The sequence below is a fragment of the Arctopsyche grandis genome, chromosome 11, assembly GCF_051622035.1.
Source record: "Arctopsyche grandis isolate Sample6627 chromosome 11, ASM5162203v2, whole genome shotgun sequence".
NCBI classification, from domain to species: domain Eukaryota; kingdom Metazoa; phylum Arthropoda; class Insecta; order Trichoptera; family Hydropsychidae; genus Arctopsyche; species Arctopsyche grandis.
In genome coordinates, this window is record NC_135365.1 from 21347323 (window position 1) to 21370756 (window position 23434).

Sequence of the window (23434 nt, forward strand, 5' to 3'; positions counted from 1 at the left end):
GTCTACTCACATTACAGCTTAAAAGTGATGAAATTGACGCATGTAAAGTATGCCACTCACCTGAAACAAAACAATAAAAACACATTAAAATCTTGTCTAGCAATTTTTTTTATATAAAAATGCAATTCAATCATACCAAAATAACACAGACAGGTAAATAACCTTGTTTATTTACTAAATTAATTGGCTTCTTTGCGGAAATACCGTAGACCGGTATCAGACGAAACATCGCGTTAATGTGAATCAGGCCTGTTCAGATTAAATCTAAGCAATTAAATCCACAATATACGAACGAATTTAAGAGTTATTACGCTATATTGGAAGATTTTCGCTTTCGGTCGACAACTTTCACGGCGAGACAAGACAAGGTTTTTGCCATATAAGTAAACTGAATTGCACTATATATTACTCACAATCAAATATATATGTATTAGTTATAATTGAGCTACAGTAATTCTCCAACGAGATACGTGATATCGTGTCAATGACCACGATGACACAATGTGTAAGTATTTATCTGGGTACTAAGCAAAAGTGGAGTAACTTTTCAAAAAGTATGAAGATGAAATAAAGATAGAGCACGTATCGTAGCGCTTTTCGCATGAGCGATGGCCCAAAGATGACAGTGCGAAAAGGGTTAAAACGCACAAAGTCGCTGATCTTATATTTATATACGAAACATTGAGAGGCAAGGGTGAGTAAGAGGTAGTTTTAGAACTGAGAAGGGCTCTCGACGAATTATATTCGCGTATCCAAATATAGCCTTTTCTTATTCACTACATGTAAAGTCTTTGTAATAAATCATCAGATCGAGGTATACTTTCAAAAATTGCCGAATATTGAAACATTCATTACATTTCTCAATGTTTTTCTAATACACATTCCAGTCTTTGTGATTCCTAATTATAAGATATGACAAATTATGACATCATCCATCTACATATTAGTTCTGTAATAATTCGACAATTGTTGAGGTGTCATAAAGAATGTTTAAAATATTTGAAGAAAGGTCAAGGATTCCCTAATATATATGTACATATGAAGTAACCCATAACAGGTTAGAAAAGGAAAGTAATTACAAAATTAATTCTCAATTTGTAAAATATTGGGCGTAGATAAAATTAAGTACAGAAGTAAATATGTATCTGAAGATATGTGGATTCACTTGAAGGAAGATGGTTACTTCGACATGTTGTCTATTTAACTAAGAATAAAGAACATATAAAAGAACGTTTTATATAAAAATTAAAGTCGACAAAAAAAATCATCCTAAAAAAATCAATCAATCAAACTTAGTATAGTATGTAGATTTAGATAACCTAAAAAAACGACAACATATCGGGCGTAACTGTTTCAATATTGCTTTATAAAATCGAAAATTTTGAATAGCAATTATAATAGCCACCAGCAGTATAGTTCGGTGCATTGATGTTAACCACCGAGAGTATTCCGAGTTTCAGCCCTGGGTTGACCTCGATTGAAATTAATTTATTACGACTATTTCTGCAGTGCTGCTGGTCAAACTTGGTTATTTGTGACTCTACGTCGATCGTTTTCTACCAGTTTGCTAAATTATCTAATATTATTAGTGAAACGGTTCCTCGTCAAATTGTCAAATCCTACCTACTATTTGTCACCACTATTGGAAGATGATTTAAAAATGTATATATTAAAATAATAAATGTATATAATAATCAGCGCCGTGGACTAGTGGTTAGCATATAATGCTTTCGAGCAGAGTGCCCAAGAGTTCGAGTCCCACTAGAGTCCCGCTGCTGATCAGACCTTGGTTTTTAACTCCAGGCCGATCGTTTTTTATCAGATTTTGCCAATGTTTCTGATTTTTATTGAAACGGTTCCTGTAAAATTGGCATTTCCTTCCTATCTCTCGTGCTAATCTCAAGTTATTCAGCGTCTTGAGGTTCGCCAATTTGATTAAAAAATGCTGCAAAAATTTCTCCATAGATATCACTGTGGATGTTTGTATGAATTCGCATCGTATAAAATGCTTATCTATAGATATTGATTGATTGTATTGTATCTGTATAAGTACACTAGTCGCTTTGGAGCGATCTGTAAAAGCTAATGTTCATGTTCTATGAAATAAAATAAAAAATATGTACAGGTTACAATAGATATCGCTAAGGGGCAATCCGAAAATGGCATCATGCGAAAACATAATACTGGGTCCATCGGCAAGTTATACTTGCAATCATTTCCTAAGTATTAAAAAGAATCCCTAGAATCGTGAATTCATAAACAGATTTTAGGATTATTTTTACTCTTCACACCAACCTCTAAACTGTTCAATCAAAATGCAATACATTATCAAGTGCAACTATAATAGCCCATGAGTTGGCAGCAATCAGACCGATTCAACAATCGACTCAAAATGTGTACCACTTTATCGAGTACAAAGCAATTGCATCGTCTCGAGCAAATATTTACCTAATAACATCTACCCAAGTACTATCTAACGCAGTTTCGAAACAGAATATTGACAAAAGGTATATATACGTACATATGTTGATACAGTTGGAGAACCTTGACTCGAGCATAAATAAACATGGAATGTCACCGCGTGCAGAAGAGCACCAGATCAGAGACACAATGGCAACGGAAAATGGCGATCTTATACACATAGGTACATAAACCGAACGATAAAAGACTACACCGTCAATAGAAGACGCTGAAAAGTACACCTGGTTTGTTACCTGCTGTATGTATGCCTAAGTGCACACACTGTGAGGAATTTTCACAGACGGGAAGCATTTTGCGAATAATATGATTTTCATTCGATGAAATGAATGGGAATTTTCACTGTGGATGAAAAGGAAATGTTCGGCCGTTGATGTTTATACATTCCAAAGTAAATTGTGATTATGAGTATGGTTTTCACGTGTTCGGCTCTGTGCTGCGTTCACATTCTATTTCCGAACGTGTTTCCAAACGGCCGGAAACTGTTAACGAAATAAAAGCAAGAGGGTGTTTTTCAATACAGTGTTGTTTGACGATAGATACACTCAAATAAACACCAGACGGGTTATAATCAAACCAGTGCACTCACTGTCTGTTGATCAACGCATTTTAAATATTTTTTTTATTACAAATTCAAGTGATAAGAATTTCAAATAAATATAAACACATTATTCGATTGTGTGCTTTGAGTTGCTCGGAATTAGGGATTGTAATTTACCGTCAAATTAAACGGTAAACGGTAAATTATCTTTCCTACTACCGGTATACCGGTATTTACCGGTATATTTTGTCAATTTACCGGTAAACCGGTATACATTTAATACTGAAATTAAACAAATTCTAGACAACCTAATCCAAAATACGCCATTTGCATCTATTGTTAATGAAATATAATGCAATAATATGCCTCTCTATATATTTAATTCGCGATAAAATAGTTAACGGTTAATACCGGCATTTTTTTTAATTTACCGGTACTTACCGATGGCGAAATTTTGACGATTTACCGGTATACCGGTCTTACCAACCCTACTCAGAATGTCTGGGAAATGTTGCCAAATAATATTCTTCTGCCGTAGTTTTGTAAAGAGATCCTACGCAAACTTATAAGCATGCCTTAAATTTGTCTGCCGTAGCAATTTTTCAGAAATCAGAAACTTTTTAATTCACGGTTATATCTTTCGCATGGTGTCTGGGTAGGACTATCGTAGCAAAGACCCTTGGATAGAAAAGCGTGGTGACAAATTTATACATCAAAGAAGGCCATGAAGTAATCCAGAATGAATTGGGAGTTCAACTAGAAGAATCTGAACAAATGAAATAAGATAAATTAACCATTTTTTAGTTTAAAAATATTGATCAATGTTATTGGAGACACGACAGAGTGAGGTTATTATGAATACTAAACTGAAAAATTATAATAACAATTCCACATAGAAAATAAAATCCAGTATAACAAACTATACCAGTATATAAATCTCGCATTTACAATGATAACAATCACTAATCAAAAGTTTCGAAACTCTGTTTTTATCATTTTCACAATTAAGATACTATGACACTACAATATTCTTATCTGATGTAAAACGTTCTAGGGTTCATTAGTGAGGAGAAACTATTGCTACAACCCAAGTGTACTTGACTTATTTTTTCTCTCATCAACGATTCTCCAACTCTTCAAGCGTGTCATCCGAGACACATACATCATCACAGCATATCCCCATATGGAAGAGAAAACTCGTGACCACTTTTTTCTATCCCTCTGAACACATGCCAGATATAACATACAATTAGACAAGTGCCGCATTTGGTAATGGTGAACCTATTAAAAAAAAAAAACTTCGAAACAAATTCTACACAATCAAAATTATAAGGCGGGCCGTTAAATTCGCTGCAGACTTCCGTGCCGGATTATCATTAGCTCGTTGTAAACACAATGCGCATTGTTTCGATACAACGAACGCCGGTTTTCGGACGAGGCACAATTTGCGCAATTTCTTCCCAAATTTTGTACACGGGCGGTGATAAATTTGCACTTTTTGTCGAAAGTAAGCTAGTAGTGAAATAAAACTTCTTAAGTACCGCTATTTAAAGCACGGGTTCTTCAGCTGTAATTCACGAACCGCTTAAAATCCATGAATAAATTTAGTGCTGCTTTTTTCTAATAAAAAACAAGATAAAGGATCGATACGGAGTACAAAATTAACCAAAATCTAAACGTCAAATTTTACCATGATGAAAAAAAAGTTAGATACAAAATTTCAAACATATTGCCCACAACTTTGACGCAATACTGCGTCAAAATACTCGGTGGTTACAAACCACCGAGGGATTCTTGGGTTCGAGCCCTGGCATGACCCCTATTTGAAAAGAATTTATTTTATATCTGTATTACTGCTTGACAGACTTGGATATTTGTGACTCCAAGTCGATCATTTCTAATTTAGAGTTTGCCAATTTATCTGATTTCGTTATTGAAACGTTTCCTCATCAAACTGACTAAACCATTTTACTCACTATAATACCTTTATTTTAATATGATTTCAAATTTATAATCTATAAATATAAATATTTTATACAAGTTTAATACCATAGGTGTCGCTCAGGGCAACCCGTTATTTATTTAATTTTAAGTTTGTCCCATTGTGGCATTACAGGAGTCTGTAATGCGCCACAATGGTCGAAAAAAACATTTATACATAACCGTAAAAAAAACAATAGCATACAAAGAGGATTGTCTTGCGTCAACAACCAGCACCGATATATGTATATAAGAACCAGCCGCAAATACAAAACATAATATCATCATCGGAAAATTTAAATTAAAAAAATATATACATATATTATATGTATGTATGTGATTCACGTCGGAAAGTATTGCCTACGCATTTAGTCAAAAACATGCATTTTTAATAAATAAATGATTGCTCCTTGAAGTTCTTTACATTTCAAAAGCTCATTGTCCAAACAAAGACGTACATTTGAATATAAAAACATCCACAATTGAGACCCGATCGATCGAAGGGCGTGTCCCGAATAATACCGGCAATAAATCAGCGTCATAACCAAATCAGCAGAGCTTAATGATTTGTCGTAATAAATTAAACAAACGTACACTCAATATCCGATCACGCATTTTCGGCGCGCCCTTGTATGGCGATCGGAACGGATGCGCTCTCGAGACGATGATGTATTCAATTCACACATCCTCTGATGATGATGGTGATGAGGATGATGACGATGATGACGATCATCTCGTCCTCTTCCCTCAATTTCGCATTGTATTCAATTCACAGGTCACCGGCTACGACCGTTCGTGCGAGACACTGTCTTCCTGATGATCGGAACGCGCGGCGCCTCAATACATATATCCGTCGATAAAATTTTGCAAATGTAACCCTTTCAATACAGATATATAATAAAACATACACATATATTATAACGTACCTATATAATCGAAACATACACGATGGTTTTAAAATTCAGCGTTTGATAACAACTCCTAAATGCACACGTTGACTTTTCCACCGCCTACTTGTTTAGATTCTAATGTTTATTATGTAGTTTGTTGAAAGAACCCGGCGTTGCCCAAATCAGCGTTGATTTAATAAGAACTGCTGACCGTTTTGATTTTAAGCGACAAGTGCCGGTACTAACTTAAGTGTCACAACAGCGTAGGTTGAAACTTTTTGAAAGTACAGTCAAAATCAGTATGTCAATCAATAAAATATCGTTTTTGGCAATAGGCAATAGTTTTATGAATATGTATGTGTGTATTCAAGTGTCCAATTAAACGGTAGAATCGTAAATAGCGATTCTGCATAATTGGGTTTGGCTCTGATTAATCAAAAGGCAAAAACATTTAATACAATCCCTTTGATTTCCTTTGATACTTTGACCTACATATTCCGTATTTTTATGGCATCAGATTCTTCTACCTAAATATATACATATGTAAATAACATGCAAACTCTCTTTACACGGTACAGCCATTTAACCAATTAACCACACAAATAGAGGTTCAAACTGTACTTAGTGGAACAATAAACCTTATATAATGTAGGATGTACATATACAGAGAAGCATAAAACATCAAAACTATCACAAAAGACACATACTTAAAATTACATAAAATTTCATATGAATCAAAACTACATATGTACAATGAGTAATTACAATTACATTTTAAATATACTATTTTATCATTTCTACAGTTTTAGCATATATTTATTTTAGAAATATTTTTTTAACCAGCAACATATGTAGCTTAGTGGTTAGCGTATAATGCTTTCGACGGAGAGGTTATGGGTTCAATTCCTGGCCCGGTGTTGCTGGTCAGACCTTGGATATATGTAAGTGACATTTCCTGTCAGAGTTACCTAATTATCTGATTTCATTGTTGAAATGGTTCCACCAAAATTTCCTAGTTTCGTCTACCCATCTTCCCTGCGGCCTTTCTTTTATCCTTTTGCATTCTTTCGGGTACCATTCTAGCACTTATTTTGTTCGCCTTTTGTCCATTATTCTAGCCACGTGGCCCGCCGATTCTATCCACTATATTAACAACCCTTGTAATACTTCTCACCCTCGTATTCCATTTCCTGTCTTTCTTCGTTATGCCAAGCAAACAACGTTCTATACTTATTTGAGTGCATTGGACTTTGTGTAGGAACTTGGAATTCAATTTCCAAGTTTCAAATCCATACGTCATCACTAGCAAAAACTAGATATAAAATTTCAGTTCAATAAAATTTCAGTTCAGTTCCAAAAGGTTTCTGAGAAAAACATAAAAAACCTTGATTCTCTAGAGTAAAACTACTACTTCCGGTTCAGATAAAAATATTTAAAAAATATAAGGTTATAGATATTATTATTTCTATTACATGTAAAAAAATTTAATCCGATTCAGTTAGCGGTTTGGGAGATAATTGAATTCAAAAACTTAAAAAAAGAGGGCACCTATAAGGGGAGGTACCATTTCCGGTCAACTTAAAAATTGAAAAAATTTTTCGTCATGTCTATAAGAATTTCAGTACCCGATACCAAGTTTTGGTTCGATAGGACTAACGGTGTTCAAAAAATCCCCAAAATACACAGACACACACACACACACAATTTTTTTCTAGATCATGAAAACGTGATCAGTAATCGATTCTGAGTTCGAATCAGTCAAAATCTCGAGTTCGAATTTTCGCATGATTACAAAACTTCATCTATTGTTACTACGTACATAGATAAAGTAAAAATTGATCGAAGATCTTTTTCTTCGGGCAAACACCGGTACATAAACAATGCAAAATACCAAAAATCTGGATATTATACGTATAATAAGTATGAAATAATAATAAAAATCTGCCATTTGAGTGTTAAGAATCGCTCACACACGTACACTGAATAATTCATAGCCACGAGACGTTCGAGCGTTCAAAATCGAAATTTATCAAAGTTACATAAATTCGAGAGACACATTGATCTGTGCAAATGTCGAGTAACGGAGGTCGAATCAATCACGACACGACGCACACAAAACATGCACATGGACATGCAGAGACGAACCTACACGATAATTCCAGACCGCAAACATCAAGAGAACTCCAATATGGTAATACGAATTCCGACATAACACATAACGAACGTATCGTACACGCCCAACCTAATTCTATTCAATAACATTAACCACGCAAAACAAATTGTAATAAAATATAAATGTAGGGGTGTGACGGTGTGGTCGCGTGCATGTGCATCAGCATGCATTTATTATATTTGGGTGATTCAACGCATGCAACATCGCTGCGATGATGGTAAATCTTAATTAGAGGAGCGTGCATTAAAGTTAAAATGTGTCAAGGAAAGTAGAAAGTGATGTTTGTTTCGTTGAGGAAAAATTGCTTTTCGGCAAGTGCCATATAAGGACTTGCAACTGTCGAGCGATCTGATTACATACATATACAATGTAGTGCGAAGGTCAAGGGGAAGTTTAAATGTGACCTTCACCATCGATATGGTCCAATTTTAATCCTTAAGAGGAATAAATTATATCTGACATTGATGAAATAAATAAATGATCGGAAGCGAGGACGCCTTTAAAGTTACGATGCAATTTAAATGCATTTTCATATACGGTGTGCGCTCAATGCTCTTCGTTGTTTGCGAAAGCATATAGTAGCAGTTTCAAAACCGTGGCTCGTGAATTTCCCGGAATATGCGAGAAATTCGAAATTTAGCCCATACAGTGAAAGCAGTGAAATTTTTTCGAAAGTGTTTCGACCTTATGTAGAAGTAAACATATTCCTTCCCTAAAGGTCCAATTCTACTATCAGCGACTATATGTAAATATAGAAGTAGAACAGCATGGCGATACTAAAAACATCGATTACTGAGATGTAATGCTACGAATAGGCTTATAAATTAGAATTGGTCAGACCCACAAGGTCGAGGAGAATAGCTATATATTCACAGAAACAAAAAGATATTCATAAAACTGTAACGAAGATTGATGTTTCTACCAGTTGGAATAAGTACCCATCAAATACAATGCTACGCTTTGTAACTATTTCCAAAAATGTAAGGACATCGTATAGAAAATATTCATGAAATTGGGGCACAAATTAAAAACCTCGCAAAATGGGAAAGTTTCAAAAGCAATCGAGAGAGTTTTAGGGGATTTGTCCACAACAATCGCAAAGTGGAACAAATATAAACCTTGTAAAAATGATCACTTCAAATCCTAAATTTTGAGTTAAAGACCGCAAAAGCCAAAAAACTCTAAAAATCGCGGATTTTTTTAAACACTCATATCTCGTAAACGATCGCCCACAAAAAAAAATAAATATCATATTCGAATTCAGTGGGTCAAACTTAGTAAAGATTGGCTAGTCTCCGCTCTGGTAACTCAAAAACGTGATTTTTTGTTGCTCAGTATTATTAGTACCAAATCAATTGACATCAAATAGGATCGTTGAATATACGAAGAGAATATTAATTAAAATATAAGAAGAGAACATTGTTTGTTATATTTCCGCTATTTCGACATTTAGGTAAAACGTAGATCTATCTTTCGACCAACAGCATTTCGTGCAGACAGTAGAACATTTATACGAAATAGGGTGAAAAAGGACAGCATAAGCCTACCTTATATGTCATATGTCATTGTACATTGGATGGAAAATAAATAGCTTTTGAATCTTATTTATTTTATATAATGCATATCGGCAACTTGCCCCCATCCCAAAAGGATATTGCCGTGGTTTATTCATAAGTGGTATAACTAAATACATATAATCATCATTCACAGCGATTCACCGTACACTGCTGGGTGAAGGTCTCTCCAACAAGCTTCCATTCGTCTCCGTTTTGAGCAACTCTCATACATCTCATTACTGATTTCATCCACCCATCTCCCCTTTAACCTTCCTTGCATCCTTTTACATTCTCTCAGGTAGCACTTCTTTCGTCCATCTAGCTATGTGACGCGTCCATTGCCCCTTCAATCTCTTTACTGTCCATTATGTCTACTACCCTTGTCATACTTCTCACCCACCTAATATATATATTTCCGTCATGCCGAGCATACATATGTACATACAGCGTTCCACACTTATTTAAGTGGATTGGACTTTATGCAGCATTATATCGTTCAATGCCCAAATTTTGCATCCATATAATATCAATTCGGATCATGATATCTAGTATAGCCGATTTCAAAACAACCCGGATTCACTTCTTAATATGACAATACTGACCTATTAGACTATCAATACGAATCGTGTGGTAATTTTGATAGTGTAATAGGCCTCATACATCATCACTGGCAAAATACACATCGATCACGGATTTTTTTCTTCAGGCAAAGTAGAATTTTAGATTGGAAAATGGCATTCAATCGCCCAAATACACTCCATGCCAATTTCATACATCTTCTTTATAATTGGACGTGTAAATAAATGTTTTGACGACTTTTACTGTCCTATTGTCTAATGAAATACTATCGGACATGCAATACGTATTATACATTTTATTTAGCCTTATCTGCGTTAATTTTTAGTCTTTCCCTGTCTAGTAGGGTTAGTTTGTTAATTAAGTCAGCTGGATAGCGAACAACACAATTAAAAATATTTTTTATAACATAATTTAACCCCAACTTTATCCCCAAGATCCGCCATCTTTCCAAAGCCCCAGCAGATATTCACCCAACTTGAAAATATTGGCACCGCTACCGCGTCATGTTTATAAAGGACACATAAAATGGCTTCATAGCCTTTTCGTGGAATTATTTCATCATTTAGCAGACGAAGAAGGGTGGAAAATCTCGCGTAAGACGTGCGGCGCCAGAGAGGCTAGACACGCTTTTCCCCAAAATTGCATCCGTGCACCCTTAAATTCACCAAGGGAAAGAACTCTCCGCCCCCTACTACACATAAATTCTACAGTGAAAAAAAACGTTGATTAATTTCCGAGGGGGTGAAATCGAAACTCGCATCGTACATACACGGCAAGTGAGTCACGTACCCAAGAGAAGTTCTATTTGTGTATACAGTTGGACAAAACGCACGGTATGAATGAAGCGTTTCGCTCCACAGTGGACTAAGTGTACAATGTGATATTTTCTAGATATATGATACTTGAATGCTCTCGTTAAACTATGGCTGGTTGCATATTAGGTAATGACCGCAAACTGGTGCGATAGTGCAAATTACAGACGTCATCGAAAGACTGCAATTAGTTCTTGAGCCCAATATGGATTATCTACATACGTATATTAAATGAATGCTGTGCCTTATGGGTAGTCTTGGAGAGATTCCCTATTGAATAATATACATGCATTTTCCATTACGATCAATGGTTTTTCTATTTATAGCCCGGTACGTACATATGCTATATATGTATGTATAGAAAGAGCCATCGGAATGTAGGGAATTTTTTGCAGTCATCGGAAAGCGATTTATTTATTTTGGTATCTGTCCTCGAGTTTGCTTTCAATAGTGCTAGTCAAATTTCGACTGTTTTTGGATATGATCTACTTTGGAGGACATCCAAGGGATTCATTCCATTATTTGCAAGATTCTAATCATTATTTCTGATGTGCATATATATGTACGTCTATGGAGATAATCAGAAAAAAATAGTCCAATTGAATGGCTGTCAAAATATACGAAACTTCAAGAATAGTTTAAAATTAAAGGAATCAACTGTAATAGACAAAAAAGAAGGTACACAAGTATTGTAGATCAAACATAATCTCTATCGATGATATTTGTCTAGAAAAATGAATGCTTCAACCAATCAAATAGATTATTTGATAATTTCAATTATCAAATTCATTCTGTAATAGAATATCAGTCAGGAAAAATATGTGCATTAATAATTCAGATCCAAAAATACATGTAGTTGAAATAAGATTATTTTACAGATAAGCTTTGGTTCCAAATGTTTTCCAATGTTTGTCTCAATTTAACTAAAATTCCTCATTCCTAGTACATATGGACGCATAATTTGATATGAAATAAGTGATATATGTACATATGTAACTTCACATAAGACTTGTAGAACGGTGAAAAAAAAATTGATTTTAAAAATATTGAAATTTTCATTTGACAATTTGAGGTCTATTTATGTACATATGTGTATTATGCAGCACTACATGTCAACAGCTCTGCACAGCAGTGCACGGGAAATGCTACTTCTATTAAAACTATACAGGACCGCCGGTGTTCAACACATTCATACTGGTATTTGACGAGTGCACGGAAAAATCGGCTTGCATATACATTACAGAGCGCGACAATACGGCGCAATATTGCATGCGTCGTATTGTCGAGTCAATAATGTCACAATATGACGTTTCCGAAAACATTCATAATCACTGAATTTCGATATGATGAAAAATTAACTAATAATTTATTCATTCATTGATCCATAGAGACATCTATGGATTTAGACTTATACATAAATCAAATTCAGATAGTTGGTCAAATTCAGATTACTTTTGCCAATTTGATGGAGGAACCGTTTCAACAATGAAATCAAATAAATTGGCAAACTCTGATAGGAAACGATCGACTTGGAATCACAAGTCTGACCAGCAGCATTCGAGATTAGCACGGGATCGAACCCGGCAACCTCTCGGTGCTTAACGTCACGTCATTAGTAATATTTCCACAATGGCCAAAGAAAACCGGTAATATGTACTACTGTATAATATCAATAGATAGATCGAGTCGGTTACTACTGATACATCTGCGTCACGTACATATTATGAATGTGTCCATATAGAATGCACTAATGAATATTTTAGCCCTGCTTTTTACGTGCAATTATCGGTCTGTGCTGTGCTAGTATATATAAAGGAACTTTCAAATAAAAAAAAAATCATCCACGGCTTAACATTATTGGATCATTTCCAAATCTAAGCAGGTAGTCTACAGCTTCTTACTGATTATACTATACAAATGGCGCGTAAATTTAAAAAAAGATTAAGGAAAATCAATAAAATATAATATCATTATTTTCAACATAGACTTGGTTCACTCGGCCGAAGCAACATATGTAAATAAAGCGTCATAATGTCGAAAAAATTCAAAGAAAATGCCTTCGTAACGACCGTTTGATGGACTCTCGTACTAAGCGCACACTTACAGCAACCTTTGTGCGGAGAAAAATGTGTCTATAATACATTTTCACGTCGCAAAAAATAAATATGCGCGAAAAATATAACAAATTTTCATCGACGATACTAAAATAAACCGAGAAAGCCCCATAAAATCGCATACTATAAAACGTACATATATAATATAAGGGCTTTTGTCTGAAAGGAACGCTTTAGTACGCCAGTGCTAACATCAATCAAACCGGAATCGTGATTTTGCATATTTATACGAAATCAATGCCTCTTTTTACACTTTTTCCACAAAAATAAATCGTAGATACGCAACCAAAAAAAACAGACCCATTACTTTCCATTAAAAATTTATCTCACATTTAAAGACTGATCAAACATTACAAAAATATGAGGCACGGTGGAGGGGACACTAAAATTGAATGACACAAAATAATATAATCAATCACCTACGTTGACCAGGTCGAATCTTGATATTTTTTGTTATTAAATATTAAAAATATAGTGTATCGTAGACGGGTACCGATCAGATTCGCGACGTTCAAAAGACTGAGCGCTTTGTTTGGGAACGTCTCCGGTCTGGATTCGTTATTATGTTGGAAGTAAGGACATCCAAAGTCATCAGAGCGCAACAGAGCGAGCTAGTCTAATGAAATTTGTGACAATTACAACCGGTTGCTATATAGTAAAATCTGCGAAAAGTCGCGCAATAATTGCACGACGTAAAATTGCGCTGTGGCAGACTGTCGCGAGATTACGTGCAAAATTAAATTCGTTAAATAGGATAAGTTACGGTGGAGATACGCCTAATGGTATGTTTAAACCTGTTGATGTTGTTGAACAATAATGTAAAGTAATTCGGTGGAAGGGTTCAAGTTGAAAATGAGATTTGGCGTATCCGACGTTCGTTTGCATAATACGCCAATTTTAACATAATATATCGTCAGCATATATGTTAATATGTATGCACATATATACAACGAAAATCCATACCTGGAATATTGTGTGGAATTGAGTTATGGATGTTATTATAGTCGATCCGATGTAGTGTTGAGATTTACGAGAACCGAGCATGCTGTCGCACTCGTGCAATGTGTTGTAATAATTTCTTTATTTTTAATTATTTCTTATTTAACTATATATTATTATTATAATATATGTAATTAAATGCGAGGTCTGTAATAATATTACTGTAAGTTTTGCTGTCCATAACATGACGTGAGAATTATCGTCTAAAAAATATAAATTTCAATTAATATAAAATATATACGTATTCCATAAATAATAACTAACAAAAAATCAAAGTCAAATTCTACCAACCGCTATACGCACGAACAATGCTATATTGCTAGACCAAAATTCAATGCGAAACTGAAACGAAATGTAATTGGCCATCGCGGGTCAAGTGGGGGGGGAGGTAAATGCGTTAGCATGTGCATTTTACGTCTTAAGTCCCAATTTAATTTAATCTCAATTTAATTTCTCGTCTTAATTATATGTACATTTTATGTCCCATGCTAGAATTTTCCAAATATATAATTATATATATATGCAGATACATATACATATATTTGAAATACATTAACTAAACATTCAAACGAATACAAACATACGTTGGATCGTTTCCCATCAGAGTTTGCCAATTTATCTCTTTTTAACCCTTTGCCCGCGTCACCAAATTTAGAGAACATGCCCTGTACGCGGCTGCTTTTTTGCGGATTTTGCTATCGCGTTTTCGACTATAAAAATAGGTTGTAATATTTTTTTGAATTTTACAACCTTTATTTTTTTTTTGACTACTGCCATCTATTGAATTTGGTAAAGTATACATTTAGTAATATTTTCAACCAAGTTATAAAATTTTAACACAATAGGCGGCTCTTATACAGGTTGGACATCTATGCGTGCCTCGCGCGCTGAGGGCATGTTCGCTAGGACATGTATAGTAGTCGTACGCGGTGGAAAGGTTAATGTTAAAACGGTTCCGCATCAAACTGGCAAAAACCATCCTACCCACTATGTCACCACTATTTGAAAATGATTTTAAATTTATATATATACTAGTTTAATACCACAAGTGTCGATCAAAGGCAGCCCGTAATGGCATCATGGGAAAATATAAAAACTGAGTCCTAATATTAAGTATTAAATTCATCAAATCAGTCAGATACTTCCGAAATTAAAATGAAATCAAAATAAGATGCAAGATGCCAAAAACAAACAGTTCAAGTATTTGTGTGTAAATTACCAACACTTGGTGACCTCTTCAGTAGTCATATAATCGACAAACAGCCGGTGGAATGAGTCCAATTAACTACACAATTGCCAATCTGACAGCTACATATGTACATATAAACGGACCTGGTAAATTCACACACAAGTAAATACTTACAAGCAATTACTAACAACACGAATCTAAATAATCGATCTATGTAGTTGACATTTGACTTGAGATACAAACATACATCATGTGAAACACTCCATAATAACTAATGCATTATGTCATTAAATACCTGTTCATCACATTTTGATCCAAATGCAGATACCAATATGAGAATGCAGTCAATTCAATTCAATTTTAAGCATACATACAACGTTTCAGTTTGAAAAAAGTCACGACTTTAGACACCGACATACAAATGTATATTAAACGACATCACATACGACCAAAAAAAAACATTCATACGACATTAAATCTGCAGCAGATATACTGCAGTGTGCTCAACATAAGCACGTGTGACCTAAATATATATTATATACCAACGCAATACCAAAAATTTGAGGCATTCAAAGCAATGAACAGCACATATAATAGTTCTGGAACATCTTTACGTTTATATGTACGCATACACGTGTGCGAGCATCCATTATGTGTGATCGCAGATAATGAAAATTGCGCAATGCTCTCGCAGCAGGACCGGATCGATATCCTGCGAAACGACATTCCCGCACTAAATGATATTATGCATAGGTGCATTGCACTTGCATACACTTCAGATGTCATAAAAATATAGAAAATACAAGTCAAAGAACTTTCAGGGCTCAAAACTCGGTTCAATTCAATCAAATTAGCCTTAAGATATGAATCGAAACCGTCGTAGTAGACAAGACGGGCCTGATCTCGTAGTTGGCAGATAGAAAATATATGGTTAACCCTTTGACTGCTACAACAACGATAAATCGTTGTTTTGAAATCGGCGAAGATTGCTACGACGATCGTTGTTGACGTCATTAATTGTCGTATTTCAATACTTTCTTTGAGCCACCAGCGCATCAGTGGCACGAAACATTTTTTTTATATACGTATTTATATTTATTTTTCAATCAAGCTTTATAAATATTTATCAATTTTTTAAATAAAAGCTCTTCAATTTCGGGTTCATCATCAAAGTAAATTTCGGGTTCGTTGTCAATGTCATATAAGGAGTTATTACTTGGGAATTGATTATTATCGATAAATTCATTTTCAGAATCAGTAGAGCTGCTGATTTGTCGAGTTCCTCGGCGAGGAGCTATTATTTCGCTTTCATCACTTTCACTGTCCGATATCATTTTGCAGAGTTAAAATAAATGGCAAAAAACAATAGAAATCCGCTTTCAATTATATAGGTCACGAGACGTCACGAATTCATGCAATCAATCAAATGCAACTGAAATGCATACAAAATGTTTATGATACATGTTGAAAAATTATTTGATTATTAGAACCTTCGCATCCTTGTGTGTCTCGCTCATACGTACACAATTAAAACCAAGAAAGAAAGAGAGAGAGACCGCTACCTGTTTCGAATATATCGCATGTTGTAAGGATACATCGATATCTAAAAATAGATTATTGAAAAGAATAAAGCCTCGGAAAACAATCGTCAAAACTTATTTAGTGTATATATGTAGGTATCTCTTTCGCACGCACGCATGTAAAAGCAAAACAGAAAGAGAGAGCACGAGTTCACGACTGCTTCTTAAAAATGTATATAAAGTATTATAAAAATTACGAGTGTTCGGCGAAGTAAGTATGTAAAAAAAAATATTATATTTATTTTTTTTCAAAATAATTACAAATGTTAGCATTTTTCGCTTGGACATTGAAAAACCTCGTAGCAGCCAAAGGGTTAAGGGCGTAAACACACTGAGTGGCATGGGACGGCATGTGTCCTTGGCTTCCCGCTGTGCACGTGCAGAACACATATGTTTGGGAAGTCGCACGTGTATGCATATCCATATGCAACCGAAAAGTTTCTCCTATATTTCTTCAAATATGGGATTCAACGTAATCGATCACTGTCAAGCAAGGATAAAATATCACTGATAACACTCCAGGAGGTGATATTTGGGACTGAGTACCATAAATATGGGCTAGGGGTGCTGCGTTTTTTCGCATATTTTAAAGTATCTAAAAAAACACGTACCACGTCCCACTCAGTGTGTTTTCGCCCTTATCGAACTTAAGCCCCAGGCAAATTTAAAATGAAATCAATGTCGTTTGTGGGTAATCAAATTGCACATCGGCTTTGAGCGGATGCGTTTCAAATAAAAATAGACCTCTCCGTTAGTGTTCAAAGCAAGAGAGCAAAATAGCATGGTTTTTATAAGAAAAGCATCCATCAAACGAAGGTCTTTGGTTATGTGATGACATTGACTAAAGTTACACTGCGGAGGATTTATGTCACACACATTCGTTAATCAGTGTTTAACTGTGATTAACTGTGATCAACTTGTGGTTTGAATCTGATTTACCATATGTTTTCGTCGAAGATTAGGCCTTGTATTTGATATTAACTGCTACTCGAAGCAAAGCCGCCGATGATTGATCGAATAGACTTGGAGAGCAGACACACTGAATTTTACGGCACAAGTTGCTGAGATAGACCCCAGCTGTGATGGGCGTATCTTCATGTCATTGTTAATTCGTACGATCATAATATTTTAAACAAATACTATTTTAAGTAAATTATGCTAACAGACTAGTGGTTAGCATAATTTACTTTCGAGCAGAGTAGTAACGGGTTCGAGTCCTGCTGCTGGCCAGACCTTGGTTTAAGATTCTAGGTCGATCGTTTCTTATCAGACTTTGCCAATTTTTCTGATTTTCATTGAAAGGGTTCCTGTAAAATTTGCATCTCTTTTCCTATCTCTCTTGCTAATCTCACCATCTTGAAGTTCGCCTATTTGATTATAAAATGCTGCAAAAATTTCTCCATAGATGTCACTGTGGATGTTTGTATAAATTCGCATCGTATAAAATGCTTATATACATATATTGATTGATTGTATTGTATCTGTATAAGTGCACTCGTCGCTTTGGACCGTTCTGTAAAAGCGAGTGTTCATGTTCTATGAAATAAAATAAAATAAAAAAACTGTCACAAAACATTCATTCTACTGATCTAATAATTATATCATTCAACGTTACATTATGTCACATTCGGAATAAAATGAGAGCTAAAGTAAAATATCTGTCATGATACGATTTAGACTTTTAAATCGCAATATTTAATGTGTTGATCGACAACGGGCAATACGCAGTTTGAATTAAACTACTTAAATCGATTATAAAAAGGTTGTATGTATATTAAAATTGTAAGCTTTTGACTTCTGTCCCTTTAACTGAAACAACAGGAAATTACCCAGAAGAATTCCATAACACAAATTTGAAAAAATCCATTTAATATATGTACATCAAAAGCATAGTCAAAAAAAATCAAAGAATATATTCATACAATTTTCCTGTAACCATAATAGGAAACATCTCGATCCTGTTTTTCCTTTCATTTAATCTTTTTTTTTTAGAAAACCAGTTCCTTTTCTGCGAACTCCAGGACTACTAGGCGAACCAGTCGACAAGGATGCCTCGCTCAAAGGACATTAGTGCAAAATAAAAAGGTCGAAAGTAAAACTGCGTGACGGTTAAACTCCACGCTCGCGTGCCGAAGGTTTAGAATTACATCTGCGAAGATGGCCAGGTCTCCTTGGTCTCGTATCGGGTTTCGGCAAATTTATTGTAATCCTGCTTAGGGACCATTTTCAATTTGAATTTTACGCACGTGTAAAAAGTCTATACACCAATATAAGCATTTGTCGAGGAAGTGCACAATAAGTATCTACTTACATACATACATACATTGGGGGAGTTTCATATCGACGTAGGAAATTGTAAATAGGTTTTTGAGCTCTTTTTCCTATTATGCTGTACAATTAACATCAGAATAATATAATACCGTGATTGCTAACAAAATTAAATTAAAATTATAAAATAGAAAATGATCAGTAGATCAGTAGCTATTAAAATAGATATAAGGTGTATTGTGAATATGATTTAGTAATAATAAAAAGCATTTAAAAATCAAAATAATATCGACGTGGGTTAAACGTTAAAATGTTATGGTGTATTTAAACCGATGGACGTCCGCATTTAAGTCAATTCCAAAACAATAAAGCTGTGTATTGAAAAATTACATGAAATAAACTATATGTACTATAAATCAAGGCTCTTTTATGGACCGTAATAACCCTTTCAGAATAAATTGTTTACGACTGACTGTTGATCATTACTATACTTCAGATACATAATGATATATTGCATATGAAATATTTCATTGAAGTACCGTTTTCAAGTCATAACTAGCAGCAACCAGCAACATATAATGCTATGGGCTCAATCCCTGGCCCGGTGTTGTTGGCCAGACCTTGGATATATGTATTGTATATGCATCCAGGTCGATCGCTTCCTATTAGAGTTTGTCAATTTATCTGATTTCATCATTGAAACGGTTCCACCAAAATTGGCAACCTATCACCATTTCTCTCGAATTTGTTGCTTGGTACAAATATGCTAACCACTTAGAATACTCTAAATATGTGTGTATTTTTCGTAAAGATTTACTATATATTGAATTTGAATCAATGATATTATATTATCAAATAACGTGGACTAGTGGTTAGCATATTATGCTTTCAAGCAAAATAGTAACAGGTTCGAGTCCCACTAGAGTCCCGCTGCTAGCCAGACCTTAGTTTGTACATCTTAAGTTTATGCCTGGTAAAGTCACGCTTACATAAACAGATTAATTATTAATCCCATAGTTTAAAGCGCGATTGGGAATCATCAGTTATTCATCGGCTAATCTGAGGGCGCAGATACACAGAATGGTATGCGGCACATGTCTTTTTTAGATAATTTTTCACATGAATAAAAGATTCTAGCACACCTAATATGTATATTTCCAGGCCAAAACTCACCTCCTGGTGTGTTTTCGGTGATATATTTTCCTCGTATTGACAGTGATCGATAGCGGTGATTTCCACATTTGAAGAAACTTAAGATCGTACCAATTAACAATGACATAAAATACGCCCTATCACAGCTGGAGTCTACCCACGCATGCCGCGCCGTACAATTTTGTGTCTGCGCCTTAACAGTTGTTCTATCATTCAAACGGCATCGATTTATAAGACTCGTATGTATATATGTACATATAAAAATAAATATTGTATTACATTCACAGACGGTAATTACCGCAAAACATTATGTAGATAAATTCATCAACATATGTATGTATATCTTCAAATTAAATCTGGCTTAAATTTCACTCAAAAATAAATAGCCGGATGCGATTCGCTCGCTTAATAAACAATCCATTCGAAAAAAATTCCCATATGAAAATATTTTCGCATTCGCGGTAACACACAAAAGTCATATCCAATACATGTGCGCTCTATCAGACTGCCAAAAATTCTTTGGCTTTCGCATAACATCGGCAAAAATAGATCACAGCTCGCCAAACAGACTTTTTATCCCCGCCCAGCTCCGTTTGCCTTTTTTCCGGATACTCAGGTATACATACATACATACAAATACACATAATTATATACAATTGAACCTAATGGAACCAACCTCTTTAGACATCAAAACTTATGTAAATATGTAAAAACAAACTCATACAATTTAATAACAGTAAACAACAGTATATGTATATGTATGTATGTATGTATGTCGCTTCTGTTTCGTTTCTTAGTCATTTACGGGAATTTATACAAAATTTCATACATTAGTCTTATAGCATCGCCGCAATACTACACACTGACTTGAAATATCACGTCAACTAAAGGCGCAGACACACAGAATCGTACGGCACGGCATACCTAGGTAGACTATCTGTCTGAGATGAGGCTCGCCGTACTATAATAGTTGTTTCGATCCGACATATATGTATGTATATGTACGTCACAGCCAAAACGTATACGAAGATATAATAACAAAAGAAAAGAGCTTATATATATGTACATATATATACAGTTCTATACCAATGTTTCCTCTAGACAAATAAACCGAAATAATTTAGAAATATGTAATTTACCACCATCTATTGAAAATTTATTTAATAATTTTTTTTTTTAATCGGTGTTTTATATTGTTTATGTGTATGTAGGTAGGCAGTTTTTAGCATTGTTTTTCATATTGAACAATTAAATATAAATATATTTAAAAGGTATTTGAAAAAAAATCGACCTTGTGGGGATCAAACACATTTATTTTAATTTTTTTTATTTAATAACTTAATATGTCAACACCCATGCGATGATATATCATCGGGTACAACACTAGTATCTTATATCATTAATAATAAAGTTTCTCCTACACTCCTTCTAATATAGGATTCACCGTTATCGATCACTGTTAAGCAAGGATAAATACAAAGATAAAATATCACCGAAAACACTCCAGGGGGTGATCTTTGGGACTGTGTACCACGTATAGAGGCTAGGGGTGCTGCGTTTTTTGCATGTTTAAAAGTATCTAAAAAAACACGCACCACTCTGTGTTTTCGCCCTAATTGTTCGTACAATACCAAACCTTGTGAGCACACACACACAAAGATGACCTTAAAAATTACATTATACGTGCATCGCGAAAAACCTCATTCGAACGTGAAAAACGACAACCTTGAGAAAATGCACAGTGTGTGTGAATACACGGTCCTATCTTCTTTTGAAATCATGGCGGATGCTGCTTCGCAGACTTTTCCAACGCCTTGTGGGTAATTCAGAACGGCGCCAGACCACCGACCAATTAATGGCCACTTCTCGAGTGGACAGATATGGCGGCGTTTAGCACATTCCATTGTGCGGGCACGATTTGCTCTCTTTATCGGGATTCTGTGGATCTATACCGAAATAAATTGTATCTCGACGGACGCCACTGCCGCTGTGCGACGGAGCGAATCTTCAAATTGACCAAACCGCGATTCGCTAATTGCCAGCAATTGGCCTTCAGAGCGGTCTGAAAGCGGCAAGGCAAACCGTATACATCGCACATGTGGATATATCGGTGAATAAAATAATGAAAATATAAAACAATTGTATTGAAAAGTTGAGAAAATGTACTGTAATACAATTCAAACAAAGATTTTCCCGGTAGGAAAGGACATATGTACATACGTAGAAGCTCAAAATCAATAGCCAGCAGTTTGGCTTAGTGATAGCGTATATATTTAGCATCACTGAGGTCATAGGTTCGTGTCCTCGCCACTGCTGGTTAGATTTGGGGGTTTTGTGACTCCAAATCGATCGTTTCTCTATCAGAGTTTGCCAATTTTATCTGATCATTGCTGAAACGGTTCCTGAAAATTGGTATTAAAAAAAATCTAATCCTGTTGTCACAAAAATCTGCCTGTGTATAATTTGTATAAATTATACACAGTAATCTGAAATCCATAGATGTCACTATGATTATTATTTCTGATTTGTTTATGTATTTCATTATTGTTATATTCTATATATTCTGATTGTATATGTATGTATTACTGTATTTCTGATTTCTGATTGTTTATGTATTTCATTAACGTACACCCGTCGCATTGGAGCAAATCTGTAATGGCGAGTGTGTATTGATTTGTGACAATAAAATAAAAATAAATAAAATAAAAAATACAGTACTAAAACCAGATATTGAACATTCAACAAGAATTCCCCGTAGATTTAACACGTATATATATGTACATATGTACATAGTTGAAAAAGATTGAATATTTTGTAAAAAAGTAAAATGAATAATGATCATGCCGAAATCAGGCGAAATGGCGAATCTTATTATTTTATCTACATATGTTACAGCCGAAGTGTACATATGTATATATAAACTGGCGTTTTAAGTCATTCACATTCAAATTCAATTCAACTAGTACATAAATTGTAACTCTACAAACGCAAATACACTTTCAACAATGTGCGCCAGTTGAGTAATGACAGCTCTGATGTTTTTACGAATGCTTTAGAATTCAATAATGCGTTGATAATATACATATTTGCTAGATATTACGAATAAAGGTACGGTGTGAACTT

The 23434-nt window shown here is 34.7% G+C and overlaps 1 protein-coding gene and 1 long non-coding RNA gene across 3 annotated transcripts in view; one reads left to right on the forward strand and one right to left on the reverse strand.

Annotated features, from left to right (window-relative positions):
• LOC143918910 (uncharacterized) overlaps positions 1–23434 on the reverse strand; it is a 101101-nt gene that overhangs the window by 50511 nt on the left and 27156 nt on the right. The window lies entirely within an intron of this gene.
• On the forward strand, positions 14888–18593 carry LOC143918912 (uncharacterized). The gene is made up of 3 exons (XR_013261164.1): positions 14888–16241; positions 17204–17416; positions 17454–18593. It is a non-coding gene; the product is annotated as an uncharacterized LOC143918912 (long non-coding RNA).